Here is a 24963-nt window from a genome sequence, read left to right as displayed (position 1 = left end):
TAAATGGCGTGAATTGCGTAAAAGGTCGGTAAAAATAAATTAACCGAATTCCGATTGAGTGAACCTGATTTGAATGACGATCTCGACTAGTAAAATATATCTGGCCCGGATTTAATGAATACTTCAGTAGCCTCGGTGCGGTATGGTGGCACTCTAAATATGTGACGAGCCGAAAGTCCTCTCGTGTGGTTTGGTAGAAGGGAAGAGGGGTAGGAGACCTTCGGGCCCGGTGTCTTACTGTTTCCGCGGTTGTTAAAAACGTTCATGTTTCCGCGAAATCATCTCATCAATCTTCATTACCCCCATCCCAAAAGGGGTTACATAGTGGAGGGGGGCTAACTGGACATTGGCCTCTCCTGAAATCATGGAGGTAGGAAGTAAGATGGAGTAGCCCTAAACAAGTTTCTCCCGTACCCTGCTCTGAAGCACCGGCGATCCCTACGTGGTGACCAAAACATTGCGTCATTTACCATTGAGTTCAATGAAATTTGACTCGTTCGGATGTAAATATTTTGTAATTACGTCGTAAATATACATATAAATGTATATATTATCTTTTTTCTGCAACACTTCAGAGTCCTAAGTATATGGTGTGGTGGTGTTTTTAATTATGGCAAAGCACACTAGGGCTATCTGCCTAAGGGAAGGGATGCCTTCGTGGAGGACTTTCTAAGGGAAACTGGCTCGTATACACGTTACACATGGGGAAAACCACGAAAACACCCATGCAGCCAGCCCGTTCGCGGGATTCGAACCTCGGACCGAACTACCAGTGTTCAACGACTTTACCGCTCGGCCGCTGGTGGGCCCCTAAGTATATGAAAACAACATATTTTTAAACAACATTTCATTCTGAACGGAATTAAATGCTATACTTTTCACAGGACAGTTTTCTCAGAATGGTTTAATTTGAATGAAATATTTTCCCAAGTTTTCGTTAATTACATTAGAAAAAAAAAATAAGGTAATTCGATTTTATTCGGTTAAGGTACAAAAATTAAGATCAAAGTTTATTGTATTATTATTATTAATTAATATTAAAATTATGCATTATTTCTTTTCTATTTATAGAGCTTCTTCCTAAAATACTTTCTTAAATATGACATGATTTTTTGGCTTCTTTTAAATCGAAAAATGTAAGTCAATTTATAATTAATGCTCTATTCGGTTCATTTTAAATTAGAGAATTATTAGGAATTAAATAGTATTTGACTTTCTCGGAACATTTCTGAAAGGGAATAAAATAAGTTTTTTTTTTTTTTAAGTATTATTTAAAACTCGTAACTGAGTTATTATACAATGTAAAGGGAATAATTCTTTTAATTATACTTATCACATTTTTTTTTTTTACTCTTCATTTCAACAATACATATTCCAAAACTCTTTATTACGTTCTTGAGTGCGCATCTCATAGCATTTGCTTTACAATACCTTTTAACAGATTGCTTTCCAATACGAACAATTCTTGCTTAAATAGTTTTATAACGTATTTGTCAACAGGATTTCAATTTATGTTTACAATTCAATATTAAGGTTATTATATATTTAGATAACATTTATAATCATTATAAATTAGATACATTTAATAATTAGATTTCTTTACAGTACTTTCACATTTGTTTATAAATGAATAAATTCTTCATTTCAAATACATTTATAAATAATTTAATCAATATTTATGTATTTTGTTAAAGGCAGATATATGCTTTTTGCAAGCACATGCATAAATACCCATACATATTTTCTATTTTTCATTTCTGGCATGTGCAAATCTTTAATTTCTGTGCATTCACTATATTTTTCGAGTAAAGTAATTTACACTAACTTAGCATACACCCGAAAGTTTTACATAAAAAATATATGTGAATATAATTTGAATGACGGATTGCAGCATTTGATGGTAATTTTATTTTTAATTAACCCAAATAAGTAAAACGTGTAAGCCCAAAGTGATTATTTTTCAGATATATAAAATTGAAACGATGAGTTTAAAATGAGCAGCAGTAAAGCCTCTTCTGTAAAAAATTTTAAAAGGTACATGTTACAAGAATATATGGATGTGAAAAAAATTTGTTTTATTTAAAACATTTCGGCGTTTAGAACATAAAATAAAAGTAGCGAATATTCTATCAAGGGTATCGAAAGACGTATACAATTTTAAAGGTACCGTACGGTATTTTTCATTCTTTAAAGCATAACATTATTGTTAAAATCTGTATTTTTGTAGTTCAACAGCTTAGAATTTTATAAAACAAATTCATAATCAAAATCGCTGTTGTTAGTTATCGAAAAATAACCAAGATGTGATTTTTGCTTAACTGTCACTAAACTATACAAATTGCTATTATCCATCACACTATGAATGTTTCTTTCATGCGAAAGAGTCCCTTTTTCGATTTGTATGGAACTGTCGTGTGTCGAAATACTATCAGAACCCTGTCAAGCGAGCTTCTGAATGTAAACAAAGAACACTCCATCTGGTGACCCAAGCTTCAAAGCAGTGCTTCACTCCTAGTGTCGGTTGGCCCCTCCTTCCTTTCCTACCTCCATGCCTGAAATGTAGAGAAGCAAAAAATTTTTACAATAAAAAAAATATAATAATAATAATAATAATTAAAAGAAATAATCGAAAAATGTTTACGATTTCAGATATTTGCATGAATGAAGCTAATACTGTATTTAAAAGGAAAGAGAGAGATGTCCAAACTCTGCTTTGATTTTTGGCAACGAACTAATTGATCGTTTCCTAAAGTAAAAAAAAATAATATTCTTAAAGTATTTCTCCTTGAGAAGGGCGTTCACTATCCAGAACTAACAGACGATCAGTGGATCCCAAACTGTTATTTACGTTTCGTCAAAATCATTTTTAATGAGATGATTGTCTCATAAAAATCATCAAAATCAGCTTAATCGTAAACTACAAGAGAAAGGAAACTTAATTTTTTCGATGTTAGAAGAAGTAATAACGTTCGAAAACAAATTATCCATTTTTGCACAGGATTTTGAAAGGTAAACATTGTTTCACTTTCCGAGCCTGCTGAAGCCTAGCCAAGAAAGTAATTCCTTTATTGATAAACACCATTTTAAATTAATAATTTTTAATATGAGGAAAGCATTTCTCAACAGGTTTCAGGAATTTAAAAACAGCAGAGCAACTTTAGCATTTGTCAAAAATCCTCTTAATGCTACGATAACCGAGTTGTAATTTTCTCCTTTTGAAATTGACATTGGTAGCTTTGAAATACAATTGCTGGATTTAAAAAATCTGATGTGTACACCACATGACTTCCTTGTACGGAATATTAAATCATATGTATTTTTTCTTGCATTTCATTTAAACTTATTGGATTGAATTAAATCTACTTCGCCGACAGCGCATTAACCACAATAGAATAAATGCATTCTTTAAAATTCACTCTGGTATTTGTTTACCATAGCGACAGTCTGGCGCTAGATTCACTTAACAGTTTTATATTTCGTTCATATTATAACTCAGAATGCACAAAATTTATATCATCTAAAGAATAGAATTATTTAATCGTTGCCAAATGTTCTATTCAAATACTATAATAAAGCTAGAATTATGTATAAAAGAAATTAAGCAAACAAAACAAAAAAAGAAACAGTTTTTCACAGACGACTGAGTATTTCTTATTCAATTAATTCAGTTCTCACTTCGCGAGAAGGCAAAAATACATAAAAACTCGAAATATATATTAAAAATTATGAAGTAAATCTTAAACACTTATTTCCTCGAAAAAATTCCAGAAAGAAAGGATTAAGCATGATTTAATTGGCAATAATAAATGAAGGCGTTATCTTTGTTGCTGCGAAGCTAAGTTTCTCTAGATTGGCAACAAATCCACTATCCTGCTGTTTCAAATGTAAACAACCAATGGCTGCCATAAAAAAAAGGCTTAGCGGCACTTAAACAACTTTAAAATTGTTGATTATTCTAAAAATATTGCTTACGGATTTACTAAAGGCATAAAAAGAGCTCAACCGAAAGATAAGAACAACATAATTCAAACATTTTTAAAGCAAAAAATGCACAATTTACAAACATATAAGAGTAAAGAAACTGAGATCACTGAGCCGAGTAACAGAGTGGATATATATATATATATAATGTTGTATGAACTTAAATCCATTTAGTGCGAATACAAGTTATTATATTTTATGGATGCACACTTTTAAAATAATTCTACTTTAATTAAACTTAGGAGATAATATAATCAATTAATCAATACTGCTTAGGAAATAAATTATTTTATATATATATATATATATATATATATATATATACGTTTGGTGCGGCCGATTGCAACGAAAATACGAGGTGCATATCTACATGTTATAGCAGTCCTATATACAAAATTTCAACGTTCTGAGGCTACTCGTTTTTGAGTTATGCCAGATACGTACGTACATATGTTCGTACAGACGCCTCGAAAAATTCTCTTCAGAATTCATTTTAAAGCAGTTTTATATATATATATATATATATTTTTTGGAGGAAAAGAGTCTTATTTTGTCCGTACAGATATCACTAAAAAACATCGTTAAATTGTATTCGATAGCCGTCAAAATGGATATTTTCGTTGAAATATTCTATTCTGGTTTATTTATTATTATTTTGGAAATATTATTCTATTCTGGTTTATGTTCTATCGACGATGTAGATTTAATTCAATTGAATAAATTTAAAATAAAATGCAAGAAAAAATGCACATAATTTTAATATTCAGTACAAGGAAATGATGTGGTGTACACATAAGTTTTTTTTTTTTTTTTTTTTTTTTTTTTTTTTTTTTTTTTTTTGAAACGGCTATCGTGAAATATCGAAAACTGAAGGGAAAACTCTCCACATGTAACAACAAATTTTGAAGAGGATGGCTGTTGATCAGAAACATAACTTCAGAACAGTTTATCACTGAAGAGTGCGGCTTCAGAATTAGAGTGTGCTTACTTATCTTATCAGGGTCTAATTTTAGTTGGAATAGAGCTTTAAGTACAGAGATTGCTTTGTACCGTTTTCACTTTCCAAGATGAAGCTGTTTGAGAGGAAATATAGTTACCCATATGAACATTCTGATAGTTGCTCTTGAATTGAAGCAGAATATTATTTATCGCCAAATGAAAAAATCTGATGTGCACACCACATGACTTCCTTGCTCAGAATATTAAATTATACGCATTTTTTGCTGCATTTCGTTCAAACTTATTTCCTCGAATTTCATTAGAGATATTTCTCATTCAATTAATTCAGCTCTCACTTCGTGGCAAGGTACATAAAACCTCAAAATATCATTATTAAAAATTGAAAATTATAGAAAAAATATAAAACACCAAATACAGTTAAAACAATTAAAAAACTATTTTTACAATTAAAACTAGGGTTTGTACTAAAAAAAAAAAGCGATCGGCCAACGGGCAAGATGGCAGATTTATCGGTGCACAAAACTTGAAAGTTTACTTTTGGTCCCACTCGGCAAAAAGACACTGAAGATGCAGAAACTTACTGAATTCACTATTCTGCTAAGTTTGAAATGTAAACAAATATGGCTGCTATGGTTAAAAAAAAAGTTAGTCTTAGCCGCACTTAAACACCATTTAAATTGTTGATACTTCTACAACTCCTGCATGCTGATTAAGTAAAAACCATAACCGGACGATAAACATAATTCAATCATTTTGCAAATGTACAATTTACAAACATATAAGAGTAAAGAAACTGAGATCACTGAGCCGGGTAACAGAGTGGATATATATATAAATATATTTATATACGTTTGGTGCAGCCGATTGCAACCAAAATACGAGGTGCACATCTACATGTTATAGTAGTCCTATATAGAAAGTTTCAACGTTCTGAGGCTACTCGTTTTTCAGTTATGCGAGATACGTACGTACGTACATACGTTCGTAGAGACGCCACGAAAAATTCTCTTCAGAATTTATTTTAAAGCAGTTTTATAATTTTTTTGAAGAAAAAGAGTATTTTGTTGTGTCCTTACGTACAGATGTAACGCAAAATCATCGCTAAATTGCACTCGATAGCGGTCAAAATGAATATTTTCGTTGAAACATACTGCCTGAAACTTTTCGTGGTTACAATACAGTAAGACCCCGCTTAACGCGGGGGATACGTTCAATCAAAGTAGAGCGTAATGCGAAACAGCGCTAAACGAGGCTATCTTTACATGTAAATATTGGGGTTAGGGGAAGATGGCTAGGAAATTGGTTAGGTATTAAATTTAAAAAGTATGTTTTTTTTAATAAAAATAAAACCAAACATTTATTCCTTAAAGCCCAAATTAATACCACATTATTATTTCTTGCAAAAATAAAAACAAAATATAAATAACAAAACGAATATTCTTAAAAAAAAAAAAAAAAAAAAAAAAACAAATAAAATTCTCAGTCAGTCATATTTAGTTAGCCTTCCGCGTTTTCAGTGTTCTGCCTTTTTGTGACAAAAGCATCTAATGTTGTTTGCCTTTTTTTTTTTGCGTTGTTCTCTTAAAAGTTCTTCATAAACGGATAGAGCATCTCTAACACCACGCCTTACTTTTGAGCTCCTGTCAAAATTCGGATCATTTTCAATGAATTGATCCATTATTTCAGTTATGGTAGACAAACTCCTTTTTACAAACGCCATCGAAAGTTCTTTTTGCTCTTCTTCTGAATCACTGCTGTCAACATTTTTGTTTTCTTCTTGTTCAGTTAATTCCTTGAGCTCATCATTAGAAAGACTAGCCGCTGCTTCTCGAATTATTTCTTCGACATCTTCCACATTTACCCCTTCAAAATATGTCTGTACAATACCGCAAAAAACAAGAAATACAAGTACACTCTTTCGGATATGTATTTGAAACCTATCGCTGCATAATATTTCGGGGAATCCCCGTATGCTGCGAGCGATTTCGTGGAATCCCCGTATGCTGCGAGCGATTTCGTGGAATCCCCGGGTTGAAATAAAAGAGCGCTAAACCGAAACAGCGCTAAACGAAACAGCGTTAAGCGGGGTCTTACTGTACTTCCTTTTTACTTTGCACAAGGAAGTAAAAATGTATCGCGCAACCTTTTCACCATTGCTAGAAGATGGCACTTGAAATTAAAAAGATAAAGCAAAACTAATAACTCAATAGAATTAGTATCATTTTACTAATAGTTTTTGAATGTTTCGCAAAATATCATATACAGACAGAGGGAAAACTCACGGCCATTAACAACATCTTAGCAGGAGAAGCATCGCTTTTTCATTAACGGAACTGGAACTCGAATATTCTGTTTATCGAAAACATTAATATGTTTTAAAAAGTACATAGAAAGAAAAAGGATGTCAGGAAAGAGAATGGTGACGCATACCATTCGTCACTGTGATGCGTATTCTGTTTGTTCCGGAATGGCCTTTCTGACCAAGGTCGTTCCTTTGTTTTCGCCAGCATTCCCTGAGATAATAACACAAGTCTACGGAAGGACGATTTGCTTGGAATAGTAAGTATGAAATGTGTCCATTTTTTTTTTGTTTTTTTTTTTGTTAGGAGAAAAAAATTTAAAAAATAAAACTCGCTGCAGAGAGATCTCGTCCTTTGTTAGGAATTAAGAATGTTGAAGGTCTGGTTGAATAGTAAGATTTATAGAGTAGTAAGTAGGTTGAATAGTAGATACTTAAGTAAGGAAGATTGTGGTTGAATAGCGTACGTCTCGAGATTATTTATTGTAAGGATACTTTTAGAGCAGTGATTCTCAACCGCTGGTACGCGTACCACTGCTGGTACGCAAGAGATAAATAGGTGCTACGCGAAGAAACAAAATATTTTTAGCCCAGAAGAGCTATTAATTTCAAAACGACATCTGAGTCGATTCACTTTTCAAACTGGTGCCGCGATATATTATCGCCCTGTATTATATTTAAAGAAATGAAATAATGAAGGTGGTGTATTTAATTATGGCAAAGCACACTAGGGCTATCTGCCTAAGCGGGGGGATGCCTTCGTGGAGGACTTTCTAAGGGAACTGGCTGGTATACACGTTACACATGGGGAAAGCCACGAAAACACCCATGCAGCCAGCCCGTTCGCGGGATTCGAACCTCGGACCGAACTACCAGTGTTCAGCGACTTTACCGCTCGGCCGCTGGTGGGCCCCTGTTTGTATTTCGTTTAGGGAATATCAATGAATGAATGAGCAAAAAGGTTTTCCCTACAGCTTTTTCGCAAAGCAAACGTTGATGAATTTTCAACAGATTTTAAATTAACTCGAATTTTGACACTCGCTGATGGGCTGCATTAAATCCTGCCGTATATTATATTGATTTAAACTAATAACTCTGTTTAGTTTAATAATTTAATTTAATAAACATTTTATATAAAATAATAATATGAATTTTTTTGTGTACAGTTTTATACAAATACACCGTTAAACATGACATATTAATTTTCAGAGTGTAATGTGCTGACAAGATTCCGAAGGCATTCCGTTTTCAATTCAGATTTCATAAAAATGTGAATTTCCTTATTGTGTGATTAATTTTTCTGAACTAGCAGATTAAAATTTCAAAAAATTTTGACGAATCATGTAAATATTATACTCGCATAATTTTAAGATCGGTAATATAACGTCTGCTATATCAGAAGTTTAGCCACAGTTCTCTTTGATACTGACATAATTTTCCAACTAACTATGTGTAATTAATTTCTTTATATCTCACACTTGTAAATAACTGTATATATTAAAAGCAACCTTAAGTATACAAAAGGTAAACAGAAGTATTAAACTAAATAAATTTAACACGATTATAATACGGCAAGGTAAAATACAGTCATCTAAAAAAAAATCTCTCTATATATACACTCATGTCCATAAATTAAGGATAATGCAAAATCAGGCAAAGGAAGAGTTAGAAGCAAAACAAATTTGACTTATTTGTAAAGCTTATTTATTAAACAAAAGGTAAAGAGCAAGAAAAGATGCTATATGTTTGATATTATTAAAAAAATGAGCGATTTTTTCTCACTGGAGCAAATTACATAGAAAAACCTATTTACAAAAAACCAATATTACATGGTTGGTATAATTGTTAATACATTGTATGTCTCCCAGACGATGCAATACAGTCTGTACAACGCCTAGGCATGCTGAGTATCAAATTATCGATCTGATCTTGGGGAATATTACACCACTCAATAAGCAGTGCTCTCCGAAGTTCCGGTAGACATGTAGGAGGAGGTTGACGGGCTGCAACTCGTCGGCCAAGCATTCCCACACGTGCTCTACTGGATTCAAGTCCGGTGAGAATGCTGGCCAGTCCATACGGGTGATATCCTCATATTGAAGGCATTCGTTTACGATGTTTGCACGGTGAGGACGGGCGTTCTCATCCATAAACACAAATTGTGCGCCCATGGCGCCCCGAAACAAACGTACATGTTGTTCCAGAATGACGTCCCGATAGATTTGGCTTGTCATGGTTCCAATTTGAACATGCAGGTCAGTTCCGGAACCCAGAATAATTCCACCCCAAACGAGCACTCCTGCACCACCGTACCAGTGGCTGAATTTCAATGATGTTTTCTTGGTGGTAACGGGTACTTGGAGCTCTTCGTATGAAAGTCCGGCGAGAATCAGACTGCAAGCTAAACCTGGACTCGTCGGAAAACATCACAGAAGCCCACTGTTGCGGTGTCCACAATGCATGCTCTCTACTCCAGGCTAATCGCACGCGACAGTGAGTTGCAGTAAGTGGAACGCATCTGACAGGTCTATGAGCATATAGACCAATCTGCCCTAGGCGTCTGTACACGGTCTGCCTTGAAATTGTCGTACCAGTGGTTGAAGAGAGCTGACGAGACAGGTCTGAGACTGTGCTCCGCCTGTTTCTTTTGGCAGTAACTACCAAATACCGGTTCTCATTCGGCATTGTAACTCTGGGGCGACCTGTGACGTCTACTCACAGTACCATCATCTTGGAATCGTTGCCAAAGCCCAGAGATGACACTCTGGACATTTCCAAGTTCGTCTGATACTCCCAGGTGGATACGCCCACATTCCAGACGGCCGATAATTCTATCACGTAAAAAATCATCCAAATGCGTCCTTTGTGTCATAACTATTCGGTTATTGCACTGAAATGCTTATAAAGCCCCTGCGAACAATTTTACTTCTTTGCCTGTATTCCTTATATATCACTCTCTTATACTCTCGTCGTTGCGACGTACCATCGGTGTCATCTGGTTACTTCCTGAAATTTGTATAGGATTCTTGAAGATGTGTGTCCTATATACAAAATTTCAAATTAATGATTTTACAGGTGATATATTTATTTTAGAGTTGGATTTCCGCGTGACTCCGAATTATCCTTAATTTATGGACATGAGTGTATATATGTCGTGATGGCGAACCGGCCACGGTGAAATGGCGACGGTGAAAAGTCCTAGACCCCCTCAGAACGCGAAAATTTTGTATATAGGACTTCTAGAATATATGTAGCCGTGCACCTCCCGTTTGGCCGTACCAAATGTTCAATATTTGTAATTTTTACTTGTACGACCTTTGGGTACGACTATTTGACTGTCGAGAACAAATTTCGAATAATCGAAAATTAAAAAATAATGGGCCCTTAGGCATTGCCTAATCTTGCCTGTGTATAGCTAAGCCACTGTGTTCTACTCTATTAATAAAACGGGTCTGGGTCATAATCCCGACAGCCGGAATCCCGACAAGCCAGAATCTCGACTGTCCAAAACCCCGACAGGGCCGAAATCCCGACAACTCAAAGTCCTGACACGGTCGAAATCCCGACAGGGTCAAAATCCCGACAAGCCAGAATCCGACAGGGTCAAAATCCCGACAAGCCAGAATCCGACAGGGTCAGAATCCCGGGTGTCCAGAATCCCGACAGGTCGAAATCCCGACTGTCCAAAATCCCGACAAGTTAATATCTAAATACAAACACTGAATTTAGCTTAATAAAATACAATTTTTAACTAACTATTACATATTACTAATTAAAAGTTTAAATCAAAAAATCATAAAAATTATGTCATTACTTAAAATAATTTTTAACAAATTGAAATAACCGTTAAAATTTGAAATGAAGATTTATAAAATTCTTTTATTAAGAAAAAGATAACATCACTTACACATGCAAACGACATATTTACAGTGACACATTGTGAGCGATAGCACGAAGATATTCCATCACAGGTCGATTATCACGATCGTCCGCAACAGTCATAATTCTCCTTTCTCTGTTATCATCTACCTTCCTACGTTTTGGTTGTTGTTTTCCGCGAAGAATGCATTCAACTTGGTATTCCACATGCTCCTGTTTTTTTTTTTTTTTTTTTTTTTTTTTGAAATCCTTCTATGATGTTATAAACGCCAACATGGGCCGTCCAATTAAGGTCTCCCATCTTCTGTGCCAATCCTCGACAGCATTTTGAGTGCGCGGAGCATTTATAGCTGCCTTTTCTAGATCACTAATGATTCTAGATGGCCTCAGTTCAATATTAATTTCTTCAGCGAAATCAATTAAATCTTGGAATAATCTTTTGTAATTTTCTTCAGATTTGCTAGTCATCAAAGCATATACTAGTTGCAGCTGTGGAAGTATGTTAAGGGGTCATTAGGCCTTATTGGGATTTCGCCCGTGTCGGTATTTTGAACCTGTCGGGATATTTGACAATCGGGATTTCGACCCTGTCGGGATTTTGGTTTGTCGGGATTTCGACCCTGTCGGGATTTTGGCTTGTCGGGATTCCGTCTGTCGGGATTCTGGCTTGTCGGGATTTCGGCTGTCGGGATTATGTCCGGATACCTAATAAAACGTATATTACAAGGCTCGAATATCATCTTCAAAGCTTATCTTTATCCTAAAATACTCCTACATCTAAATGATTGTTTTATTTGTATGGCATAAGATAGCAAGATAAAAGCTCACACATGGAAAGCCTTCAGGAAAAAAAGACTCAAACCTTCTCTACACGACAAATACCCCACACGGATATAAGTACACATTGAAAGCCCCCACGGCTCTTATCTAATCTGAAGTTAGATAAGAAAATAAAGATAAAAACTGATAAAAAATTAAAGAAAAAATATGCGTATGTATATATTTTTATCATTCTGTTAAGTTTTGAAAGTCAATAAGTCGAGTTATGTTATCAGCTTAAAAAAAAAAAAAAAAAAAAAAAAAAAAAAAAAAAAAAAATTGAAAGGTTTCAGATCTTAAATTAGATCCAAAGGTGGTTTTTTTTTTTTTTTTTTTCTTTTTCTTTTTTTTACGTTTTGCGTGCTACCTTAAATTTATTAAATATCCTGTACTTCGCACTTAAACCATAAAATTGAGTTGAACAGCAATAGCACAAAATAATTTTAAAATGAGCCTATCCCTTTAAAATTTCCCATGCACAGTTCCGCGCGCTGGAGATAAAAAGGTCCCCTTCCCCGTAGAGTGTGCAATTGCTCGCTTTTAAATCCTCGAATTTGTTAATCAAAAATTCGTTAAAGTTTTACAAAATATGAAATAGATAATAAAACAAATTCTTCCAGATGCCCATATTCGGGTGGAGACGTACGTTATTCAAAATTGGATGGTTCTAGGTACCGTTGTTTTATCACACTGTGAGAAGAAATAAGAGAATTCAAAGACATACATACATTTATGCAGATTCTTCATTATTTAATTTCTTTAAATATAATATAGGGTGGCAACAATTTGAAAAGCGGGCAATTGTAGTGAACCAACGCAAAATGCTAAAAGGAAAATAATAGTCCTTCAAGGCAAATTGCCTTTACATAAAAGGACTTCTACGTTACATGCACGAAAACACATTTAAAAATGTGTCGCTCAGACTTTTGCACAATTTTTTGTGTTTTTCATATCAGCTTTAAACAAAAGAGCAATGATGAGTTGAGAGGATTCCATTACATTTTGTTCGGACGGATTCAAAGACTCCAAGGATGAAATGAAATAAAAACATCTGCATCCAGTGGTCAGTAATTCCCCCATCTTCTTAGTTCCAATTACAATCTTCGTTTCGAGAACAGAACGTTTTATTGTGACGGTGAAATGGAAGAGAGTTTTTCTTTACCCGTGCTTGCAATTAGAGAACTCATTAAACAGAACATTGTGCTTCTTTGAGTTCAATTTTTTTTTCCCGTTGATTTGTTTTGAAGGCATTTTCCACGCTTAACTCTTGCATAAATATGCCAGAAATTTTAATTCGAATATGTCGCATATTGGAGCTTTCAGTTAAAATTACGAATATTCTATCTAAATAAAATGAATACAAAGAAATACACCGATTATAGAAGTTATGATGTTGCGTGGCCCCAACTGGTCAACTCGTGGTCCAACTGGTCAACCCAACTGGTCGCGTGGCCTCAACTCGTAAAATTTTCCGTCCTGTTTCCACCTTGTGCGCATGATATTTTAAAAATGGCTAATGTTACATACTTGAAAGTGGATGGAATTCTTTATATGGGCACTATTTTCTAACGGAACCAAAAATCTGATGAATATTTTAATATTAAAAAATTTTATCGACGAAAACATTACAGATTTTTTTAGTAAAATGCATTTTATAAACTCAACTCCAAATAAAATAAAAAATTAACATGAAATTCTTAGAATTTTAGGTTCACAGTAGTTTCCAAATGTTATAAAAGCTATATATTAAATATGGAATTAAATTATGCAACAGCATGTTTTAAACTGTGCGCACAATATAGAAACATGACGAAAAATTTTGTCAAAAAGCGGATTCAATTATAAAAATATTTGTGGCAACACAAACTTTCTGGTTAGTAATTTCCAAAGCAGCTATATTATGTAGTCAGCTATAAAAAGTTGGAAGTAATTGATTTTAATATAAATAAAATATACCAGTTCTTGCAACAGTCACATATTCGAAGGGTGTTAAGGGGTTTAAGTTGTATGAGCCCCCGTAAGAAGGGTTTAAATCCCTTTTTATTCCACTTTAGAAATCACAGTTGCGTTCACTTGAAGCTCACAAACTACGCCGATCCGGCGGTTTAACAAAATAGACAAAAATGCAACTAAAAATAAATGACAGGATGAATAAATAACGAAATCACTACCTACGAGGCTCTATAACCGTAACTAACTTAACCGCGTTCTAAGATACAGCTGAGGTTCAGCAAACTTTCTGATTAAGAAGTTGAAAGATTCAACGAACTGCCGAAAAAGGCACACAGGCCGAAACGCGAGGTTCTTAAAATTTCTACCTAGCAACCTTCACGCTCATGATTCAAGAAGCACACTTACAATCTCGTTTCCCTTCTATTTAACTCAATTTACTTCTGCTAAAATTTGAATACTCTGCGTGTTCTACTACGATTTACATACTCTATCAGGTTCTATGTTCCGCCTTACTTTCTTTGGGAACATGCAAAGACCTGACTCGGAACAGGGAGCTCACTAAAGCTATGTTCAATAAATGTGGGAAGTAGACAAGATACACAGGAAGGGTATACGAAACCCTTTATTTTTCACTCTTTACAATAATTTCCGTACTTCGGAATACAGAGACCAACTACTTGTGGTCTGAACGTAAGAATATAAAAATATTAACTAAACTCTAACTTAAATTTGGAATAATAAACAAGGGCCTACGTGGAAGATTGGCCGTATATTAAACAGGAAGCCGTATGTAGTACAGAGAACTGTTAACACTACAATACGTTTAAAATTATTAAGAGGATTAAACCTCTGGCCTGGAAGGCAACCAGCAACCGAGTAAAACTGCTAAGGCAAGCGGCCTGCTTCGACTAACTCCTTCCTCTCCCTCGCTTGGCAAAAAGCTACAACTTAAGTACTTGGCGTTCGCCAGACAAATTTGCATAAATAAGTTAACGCTTTTAATTCTGACCGGAAGTAGAAAATAAGAAGTGATAGTAAAGATTTAAAATAAAAATAAACGTTAGTAAAACTTAAGATCCTTACAACTCTGGCATTGGCAATTCTAGGGGAAAGTAAAGGCTTGACAGGAAAGATAGCTTAAAATAAATGTTAGTTAAAATAAATATAAACCCTACAAAGTATAGAGATTTCGGACAAGAGACTTTGTGTTAAAGAATTCCGAGAAAGTTAGTAATTGTTTACTTCCATGCCTCTTGAATTAATTTACACCTTTTTCGTTGCGCTGCGATGGCAACAGGCTTTGGATTTGTTGCTGGTAGAATTTCGTCACTAGAATGTGGCTGACCAATAACTGTTCTAATACTTATTTTAAAACTACGTTATTGGAAAATAATCAATATGTATATAGTAACACAGTTTCTTGGTACTTGAAATCAGAGAAATTGGCGGCTCAAATGCTGTAGACGATACATATATCCACTGAAATTATGACAGAAATATGTTGACTCACCGGAATGCGGCACAACGCTTTAAATGACAGGTAAAATATCTTACTTGCATCTTATCACACTGGATAACTTACTGCTGCTCAGAATTTTGACATATAAACTCCATATTCGTGCAACATTGCAGGTTGCTATTCGTAATAGGTACGTGTCACCAATTATGGTAGTACAATTTTTTGAGAAAGATCATTGAATAATTATAACAATTGAATAGAATAAATATTATTTTGTTCTTTGTTGCTATGGGTTACCAGACTGGCAGAGTTGAGTTGTAGTAGGCAAGTTGCTACATATATATTTATCTATAATAATTTATTTCCTAAACAATATTGATGAATTGATTATATTATCTCCTAAGTTTAATTAAAGTAGAATTATTTTAAAAGAGTGAATCCATACTGGTTAAGTTATATTTTGAAAGATGTTTTGAAGTAACTTGAAAGTAAAATGTTAATAATGTTTTAACGGGAACTGGAATTAAATCATCATGAAGAACAAAATTTCAATTGTAAAAGGAAAAATTAAATTAAAAACATGTAATCATTGTCATTGATCGGAAATTAGTTTACTTTTCAAGGGGAACAAACCAACTCCCGTTCAATGAACAATAATTAATAAAAATACGTAAATACGAAGGTGTTTCGTCTTTACTCGAGTTATAAGGTAAAGCTAAACCGGCAATTCTAGTCAAGCCAAATATTTCCGCGAATAGAAGGGATTACGAACCAATGCTGAAACTCAAAGAACTTATTCGTATGAAGTATTTTAGCCAATTCAATTTGGAGTAAAAAGCAATTTCTGTAGAGAAATCCGAAAAAACTCGAATAATCGTCCCCGACACCCTCATGTTTATGCATTTGAGTTCTATATTATTTGTAAAAATTAAACATTGGAAATTGTCATTATGAAATAGAATTCAAAGTAAAGTTGAAATAAACATAGAATATTACAAAATAAGAGAAATAATGCAAACTTTGTAAAAACAAATAAAAAAATAATATAAAAAATAATATAAAAAATATAATAAGAACAGTGAATGTACATGAAGATATAAAGGCCAGAAAAGGTATTAAGTAACTTACATTCTTTGTAGTGGGGAGTTGGCAAAGTGTTCTCTTCGTGTCTGACTCATAAGTGTAGGGTGTCCGAAAATTCTTAGCGGCAGTGGGGGCTTTGAATAATATCAGTCGGTAAAACTTGGGTGAAGTAATTTATGGTAGTGTATATTAAACTTTTAATTATTTAAAAACTGTACCTTTTTAAAAATACTTATATAAATATGTAAAATATATAACACCTTTTTAACTAATTCTAGATCATCGTATATCTGATTTTTCCGCCGACACAGATGCATTTCCGAATCCAAGGCTAGCGTAGTTAGGTAGTGACTATTCTTAATACATTTTTGAGTATTTTATGGCAGATTCAGCATTTTATTACTATTTGCATTATTTTCTTATTACGAATATATTCTATACATTATATTACTGAAAGTTTTTATTGTGTGGGGGGCGCCATAAAGTATTTTGCCCCGGGCGCCAGTTATGCTTGCTACGCCACTGTTTAAGTATGGATATTTCATTATTACGTATTTACAATTTGGTTTGAATAAACTGAGTATAGTTAAATTTATTTATGTTATTTCGAAGCGAAACTACTCTTTCGATTTCGGCGCCAATCGAATTTAGAAACGTAAATAGGAATAAACATTTAAATTTTGGAACAACCTAAGAGAAAATCTAAGGTATCTTTGCTTTAAACATTTCGACACTTTATAACAAAATATTTATGTTTTTACTTCCTTGTACGAAGTAAAAAGGAAGTATTGTAATTGCGAAAAGTTTCAGGCAGCATATTTCAACGAAAATATCCATTTTGACCGCTATCGAATGCAATTTAACGATGTTTTTGCGTGATATCTGTACGTAAGGACAGAATAAAAGACTCGTTTCCTCCAAAAAAAAATTATAAAACTGCTTTAAAATGAATTCTGAAGAGAATTTTTCGTGGCGTCTGTACGAACGTATGTACCTACGTATCTCGCATAACTCAAAAACGAGTAGCCTCAGAACGTTGAAATTTTGTATATAGGACTGCTATAACATGTAGATGTGCACTTCGTATTTTGGTTGCAATCGGCTGCACCAAACGTATATAAATATGTTTATATATATATCAACTCTGTTACTCGGCTCAGTGATCTCAGTTTCTTTACTCATATATGTTTGTAAATTGTACATTTTTTGCTTTAAAAATGATTGAATTATGTTGTTTTTATCTTCCGGTTAAGGTTTTTATGCCTTTAGTAAATCTGTATGCAATATTTTTAGAATTATCAACAATTTTAAAGTTGTTTAAGTTCCGCTAAGCCTTTTTTTTTAAATGGCGGCCTTTGATTGTTTACATTTGAAACAGCAGACTAGTGGATTTGTTGTCAATCTAGAGAAACGTAGCTTCACAACAACAAAGATAACGCCTTCATTTATTATTGCCAATTAAATCATGCTTAATCCTTTCTGGAATTTTTTCGAGGAAATAAGTGTTTAAAATTCACTTCGTAATTTTTAATTAAGATATTTTGACTTTTTATGTATTTTTGCCTTCTCGCGAAATGAGAACTGAATTAATTCAATGAGAAATACTCAATTGTCTGTGAAAAACTGTTTCTTTTTTGTTTTGTTTGCTTAATTTCTTTTATACATCGTTCTAGCTTTATTTGAATAGAACATGTGGCAACGATTAGATAATTCTATTCTTCAAATGATATAAATTTTGTGCATTATGAGTTATAATATGAACGAAATATAATACTGTTAAGTGAATCTAGCGTCAAGTGTCGCTATGGTAAAAAAATACTAGAGTAAATTTTAAAGAATGCATTTATTCTATTATGGTTTATGCGCTGTCGGCGAAGTAGGTTTAATTCAATCTAATAAATTTAAATGAAATGCAAGAAAAAATGCGTATAGTAATTTAATATTCCGTACAAGGAAGTCATGTAGTGTACACATCAGATTTTTTAGATATGACATTCGGAAAAAATTTTAGAAAAATCAGAAGTTTTTAAATAAAAGATAAATATCAAATGAGACTAAAAAATATGAAAAGAATCAAGCGTTTCCGATATAATCAAAGTTTCATATTTCTAATAAATGGAACTCTGTGAAATAGAAATATTAGATAAATCAATTAAACACAAACATGATTTAATAAATCTCTCTATCAAACTTATATTATTAGATTCAAAATATTTTAGCTCGGGTTTAGATGAACTAATACGTACAAAAACATGTGAAAGAAATAAGATACGAAAAAGCGAAGCTTGATTTTCCTGTACTACATTTGCCGAGATATCGTTATCGTGGAGTTTCTTCAGCAAACTTTCTACGCCATTTTAAACTTCTGAATCTTTTACAAAATATGTAACATTTTTTGATTTTGTAAGCTTGGAAAAAATCTTTCTATTTTATATTAAAAACCAGAAAGATATTTAATTTTATCTTTTTTTTTTTCAAATGTGTTAATGATTACGCATCTGATTTTTTTACAAAATACATAATATTTTTTGATTTTGTAATAAAAATATCACTCTATTTTATATTAAAAAACCAGGAAAAGATGCCCCTCTTAGCAGGGGGTATAGAAATACGTTTAAATCTAACGAGAAAGTCCGTTTTGGAAAGTTTAAAAAAACTTTGATTACATCGGAAACCCTTCATTCATTTAATTTTTTTAAATCTCATTTGATATTTATATTTTATTACAAAACCTTTAAGATATCCTATAATTTCTTTCCTGTAATATAACCTATTGTCCTTTCCTGTAATTTTTTTAGAGTTTATCATCTTAAAATCATACATATTTTATTATGAAAACTTGGCATTAAATAAAATCGTACGGGCTTTGGGGATTGTGTCCCAGCTCGAGCATTTTGATTGTATCGTCTCCACGTTCTTCATCATGCATGGCGTTCGCAATATAGATAAAACAATGGGCTCAATACAGAAGGTTCTTAAGAAACAAGGCCGTATTTTATATCCCTTAAAATTGAAATTGATTAAAGAAACTGATGTTTATAAGTAAACTGGTACCTGTTTGAAATGTAAGATCACAAACTGATACCTACAAATTTACGGTTGGTTGACAGAATTATAAACTATCGATTGACTATAAGCTTACTAAAACTGAAAAATGACTTTCGTAACCATTTAACTTGTTGTATAGAATAAGTATTTTCTACAGAATAGGTATTTTCTCCCTCCTTTGTGCATGCCTTCGTGGTGTAACAGTTAGCACACTCGGCGCGTATTCGAGAGTTCCAGGGTCGCTAATTTTTCTCCTCTCTTGCTTTAAAAAATAAATTAATCTCTCTACAGAGGTGCCCGAATTAAAAGGTGGAGGATGATGATTCTTCACCACCATGATTTGGTGATTGCATCCCCTAAACCCCAGTCGCCCCCCAAATAAATTTGCATTACTACTCCCCCCCCAAAAAAAAACCGAGTTTCCAGGAGCCAACATTTTGATAATGATTTTTATCAGATCAGGTTTACTAAGTTAAAAATCTGATATGGAGACACATGACTTCCTTGTATCGTTTATTAAATTACACACATTTTTTTTTGGCTGCATTTCATTTAAAGTTATTTCCTTGAATAAATTTAACTTAATTACCCGATCCTTCGAAGCGAGTTGAAAATGACATCAAAAATTGCATTTTTAATTTAATATCCTGTCGGGACAAAACCTATCGGGTTTCTATGTCCTATCTATGTCGTACTGGAGTCAAATTTCTTCTAATTTATTTTTTCATAATGACTAGAAAACGTTCCCAAGTATAGGAAACGGGAGACCGAATGAAAGTTAAATTTCGTTATTTGTCGAAAACTATGTTTTTTTTTTTTTTTTTTTTTTTAAATTTGACATAGCGTTATTTGACAGTTTTCGCGTCAGAAACGCTAACCACCATCGGCCGAGCGGTAACATCGCTGAACACTGGTAGTTCGGTCCGAAGTTCGAATCCCGCGAACGGGCTGGCTGCATGGGTGTTTTCGTGGTTTTCCCCATGTGTAACGTGTATACGAGTCAATTTTTTTAAAAAGTCCTCTACGAAGGCATCCCTCCCTTAAGGCAGATAGCCCTCGAGTGCTTTGCCGTAATCTAATAAACCAAACCAAACCTAACCACTTTACTGGTTGGGCGCGAAAGCTCTCCTCTAGGGGGAATCAAAATAAAAGCATATCTTTTCTGCTTCGTATTCACTTGAAGTTCTGGTGTATGTAACACTGAATTCAGCTTTTTTTAATCTGCTTCGAAGAGCATACTATGTCATGTGACGCAGAGGGCCCCTGGAAATTTAAAAGAAGACGGATTCTATTATATATATAGTATTTATAAGAGAATCCGTTGCCTTTTAATTTTAAACATATAAATGTAGTTCAGCAGGGCATTGAAGGGCCCTCTAAGCCTTCGGGCCCCTATGCGACGGCATTCTTTGCATACCCTTATTTACGCCACTGCCTCCAACTTTGATGGAGAGCACCCCGGGCGGGCGTCTCGAAGGATCTTCCTTCCCTCTTTCCCTACCTTCAACCTCTCGAAAGAACTTTCGGCTCGCCACATGTTTAAACTGCCCCCATGGCTCACGGACACTGTGACGAATTCGAAAGACAAGAGGTAGCGTAAGTAAATTTATTTCGGTTCTTTCTAGGCTATATGCAAAATAAATAAATAAATAAAATAAATTTATAAAATATTGTTCTCACAGTAGGGTGAATAAGTTCCTGTTTAGATGAATGTTCTTGTTTGGAAATAGTTCAAGATGAGGGTAGCTGTCTTGAATAAATCGAATCTCTAAGCCGGTGGTTGCCGGACTGAGCTGTGTTCGAGTAGGATGCTCTTCGTAAGGTAGCGGCGAACTCGGCGACCTCGCTGTAAATCTCTTGACAGAGGTATTAGTACCGCTTTACGCAGAGCGAAGCAAAAATTTGCTCGTGCCCGAGCTGGGGAAAAAAAAAAAAAAAAAAAAAAAACAAGAGAAGGTTTCTCTCTCTACTTACTGCAACTAACTCTCACTTTTTCTCTTTCTCTGGAACTGCGTTCCATGATTTTGTTCAAGTTGTCCTGGGCGTGTCAGAAAAACTTCTAGGATCCTTATTTGTCCGTAATTTTTAGAAGCGCCTCTTGATTGGCGAGAGCACTTTGATTAAAAACTGGATATGATGAAGACAGCCTGGGAAAAAGTCTGTGGGAACTTTTCGAGGTTAATCTTTGGATTATGGTAACTTGGCGATTTTTTTGGCGAAAATTTGGCGACAAACCCTGCTACAGCAACCTGCTAGTTTTTGTTTGGACGCCATTTTGTTTTCACGAAGTATAGGCTTTTTTTTTTTTTTTTTTTTCTCTCTCAACATTTTTTTTCAACAATCTGCTAGCCGAATTACGCTTATGCTAGAACTTTTATGGAACAAAAGTGCTTAATCATGACGAAGATTAGGTGCGAAATTGGGAGAAAGTGCAGAATCGCCCACTGCTTGCCGCGTTTTTAAGAATTGCACATACACGGTATCATCCATGTACACGTCGACCTATTTTCACTTTAAAAAAAATCCCAGAATTGCACAAAAATGGCATTGCTCACATTCTTGACTTTATCCATGTACACTGCTAAAGTCCTAGCTAGTAACCTTTATCGCCTTACCAAAATGTCGCCAAACTACCTGTTACCATATTCCAAAGATTAGCCCTTTTCGATTCTAACTGGGGTCTCAAACCGGGTGGTCTGAGACACTGAACTTATAAACTGATGAAAGGGAACGGAACAACGTCTCTCTTCGAACAACTATAAGAGGAACAAAAAAGCTGAGATTGTTTTGTGACTGCTGGTCACTTCCTCTTTCCAAGAATTCGCTAAGAAATACTCTGTCGGGGGGAACTTTCGAGGTGGTCATTCTTTTCCTCAGAACTTCGTGGTGGTTAATAAAATAGCTTAAGACGTTAAACACTATACATTTACAAATATCCATGCCTTCTCCGGGATTTGAAACCGGGCCCTACGGCATGGCAGTCGGCGACGTTAACCGTTACACCGTTTAGGCGGCGAGCTAATTATTCATTAATGCTTTAAGAAAGAGAAATCGTAATATCCTGTAGAGTCATTAGGATTTTTTGGAAGCCAGAGAGATGAAAAATTAGCAACCGCTTTCGACGGGAATCGAACCACGCACCTCTGGAATACCGGCCCAGCGTGCTACCGTTACATCACGAAGGCACGCTAGGGAAGTGGGAGAAATACCTTATACACTCCCTTTTTTAAAGGGCGACTAGGGTTTTAGGGGACTTAGTCGCCAAATCCTGGGTGCCGAGAATCATCATCCACAACCCTTTTTTAGTTCGGGCGCCCCTTGTAGACTCATTTTGGAAGCCAGAAAGATGAAAAATTAGCAACCGCTTTCGCCGGGAATCGAACCACGGACCTCTGGAATACCGGCCCAGCGTGCTACCGTTAGCGTAATGGCAGACCGCACATTGAATTGATAGTGTTAAGCGAATTTCGTTTACTGCGCATGCTTGATGGTGTACATTTGGCGCGAGGACAAATATTGGCGCGTAAGCAACCTTACATTAGCTTATTCGTGATGTCCGTTGCTGTCCAGTCTGGTTCAGTGATGTTTAGAATTGCAATACTTTGTTTACTCGTTATTTTAACGTCCTTATTGATTGAATTTGCTTTTTTTTATTAATATATGTTTCATTTTAATTTAGGCTAATTTGCTGATAACGGTGCATTTAACATATGTTCGTAATAATTCGTTATTTAGATTTAATTTGTTTACATGTTTCAATTCAGTAATGCAAACTGGATTTTCTCTCCTAGTTTGGTAATGTATGTTGGCGGTTTTTTTTTTTTTTTTTTTTCCTTATTTCAAAGAATTAAGTAAACAGCATTAAGTAACTGTAAAACTGAGTGTTATTTACAAACACTTGCTATATTTTTTTGAAGGAAACAAATCATTCCTTAAAACTTTTTTCTTAATGTTACAATATAGAGAAATTTAGGAAACGTTAAAAAAAAAAAAAAAAAAAAAAAAAAAAGCTAATGAACTGTATGTGTATTTAGAAAGATGATACTGTGACATAGTACATAAACATACTTGCATTTATAACATATCAAATTTACTGAAATGGGAAAATACATACTTGAAAGCAATCTTGCAATAGCATTTGTATTTACGCTGATTTCCTTTACCCATTTTTTGCACTCTTCAATCGAATTCATACTTGATCGCATCATTCAGCTTTCCAGTTGTTCGAGCAGTACAGGAAAAAATCGTATTTTAACACAGTAATTACTTTACATTTACATTATACTCTGCGAAGATTTAAACGCTAGATTTGTTTACAATCAGATGGCGGTACATTTACCATATACCGTATTTATCTTCTTTTCAAATCGCGCCAACATATTAATTACGCCAACTTTTTTTCTGGGCATGCGCAGTATGCGACATTCGTTTAACACTATTCAACTCAATGTGCGGTCTGCCATTACGCCTACCGTTACACCACGAAGGCACGTTAGGGAAGTGGGAGATATACCTTATAACCCAATCTCAGCTTTGCAAATTGTGTTTACTTTGGGAATAGATTGATGTACATAGCGGCATCATATTTACGCATGCGTTAAGAATGTGGAGCTACTCTGTTCAAGTTTTATGCTGACTTAAACTATATACGTAATTTACTATCTGAGGGATAACCGGAAGTTTTGAAGCTGAGCACAAAATTCCGTGCGGTTTTTCCTCCGTGATTTTTCACACTGCCTACTTCTTCTCTTCGACAGCAAAAAATAGGGCATCCTTTGAGTTAATCTTTTTATTTTCGTTATTTCACATCGGAAAGGAAGTCTTCGGCGGCGTGAATCATATCTGTGGCGCCGAATGTGGAAAGTCAGCATTTCTGCTAGACAGATAACTAACAATAGAGTAGAAATTGTCTGCAGTCAAAGAGACGCTTTGAGAAAAAGTTACATCGAGTCATTTATTTTTTGGTGCCAAAACTTTAGAATTTGTCCAATAATTATCGAAATGAAATGACGCAGGAATTCGTGGTCGATAACGAACGTAGAGTAATTTATAACTCCAAAGGGGCAATTTGCACAGAAGGGCTATTCATTTCGTTTTGGCATTTTACGTTGGTTCACTATAAACACTTTTCAAACTATGGCCACCAAATATTAGAGTCCTGTGTTATATTTTGAGAAATTAAATAATGAAAAATCTGCATGAATGGATGTATGTTTCTCGCATTGTGATAAAACAACGGTACCTAGAGCCATCCAATTTTGAATAACGTACGTCTCTATTCATGGGCATCTGGAAGCCCAAATTTGGAATTTGTTTTATTACCTATTTCATATTTTGTAATACTTTAACGAATTTTTCATTAACAAACTCAACTATTTCAAAGCGAGAAATGGCAAAACTGTACGGGGAAAAAATGAATAAATAAAATAAAATCTGAAAGTTTTCAGATTTTAAATTAGGTCCAAAGAGTCGTGTTTTCAAC

General features: G+C 34.3%; 1 long non-coding RNA gene across 1 annotated transcript; it reads right to left on the bottom strand.

Annotated features, from left to right (window-relative positions):
* Positions 1–1382: 1382 nt before the first annotated feature.
* Positions 1383–24179, bottom strand: LOC146998992 (uncharacterized). The gene is made up of 2 exons (XR_015039374.1): positions 23596–24179; positions 1383–2552 (listed from the first exon to the last, which is right to left on the bottom strand). It is a non-coding gene; the product is annotated as an uncharacterized LOC146998992 (long non-coding RNA).
* Between the last annotated feature and the right edge of the window lie 784 nt (positions 24180–24963).

This window comes from Stegodyphus dumicola, chromosome 2 (genome assembly GCF_044657685.1).
Source record: "Stegodyphus dumicola isolate Sdum_Otavi_A_Nest chromosome 2, ASM4465768v1".
Taxonomy (NCBI): domain Eukaryota; kingdom Metazoa; phylum Arthropoda; class Arachnida; order Araneae; family Eresidae; genus Stegodyphus; species Stegodyphus dumicola.
This window is presented reverse-complemented; position numbering and strand designations above follow the sequence as displayed.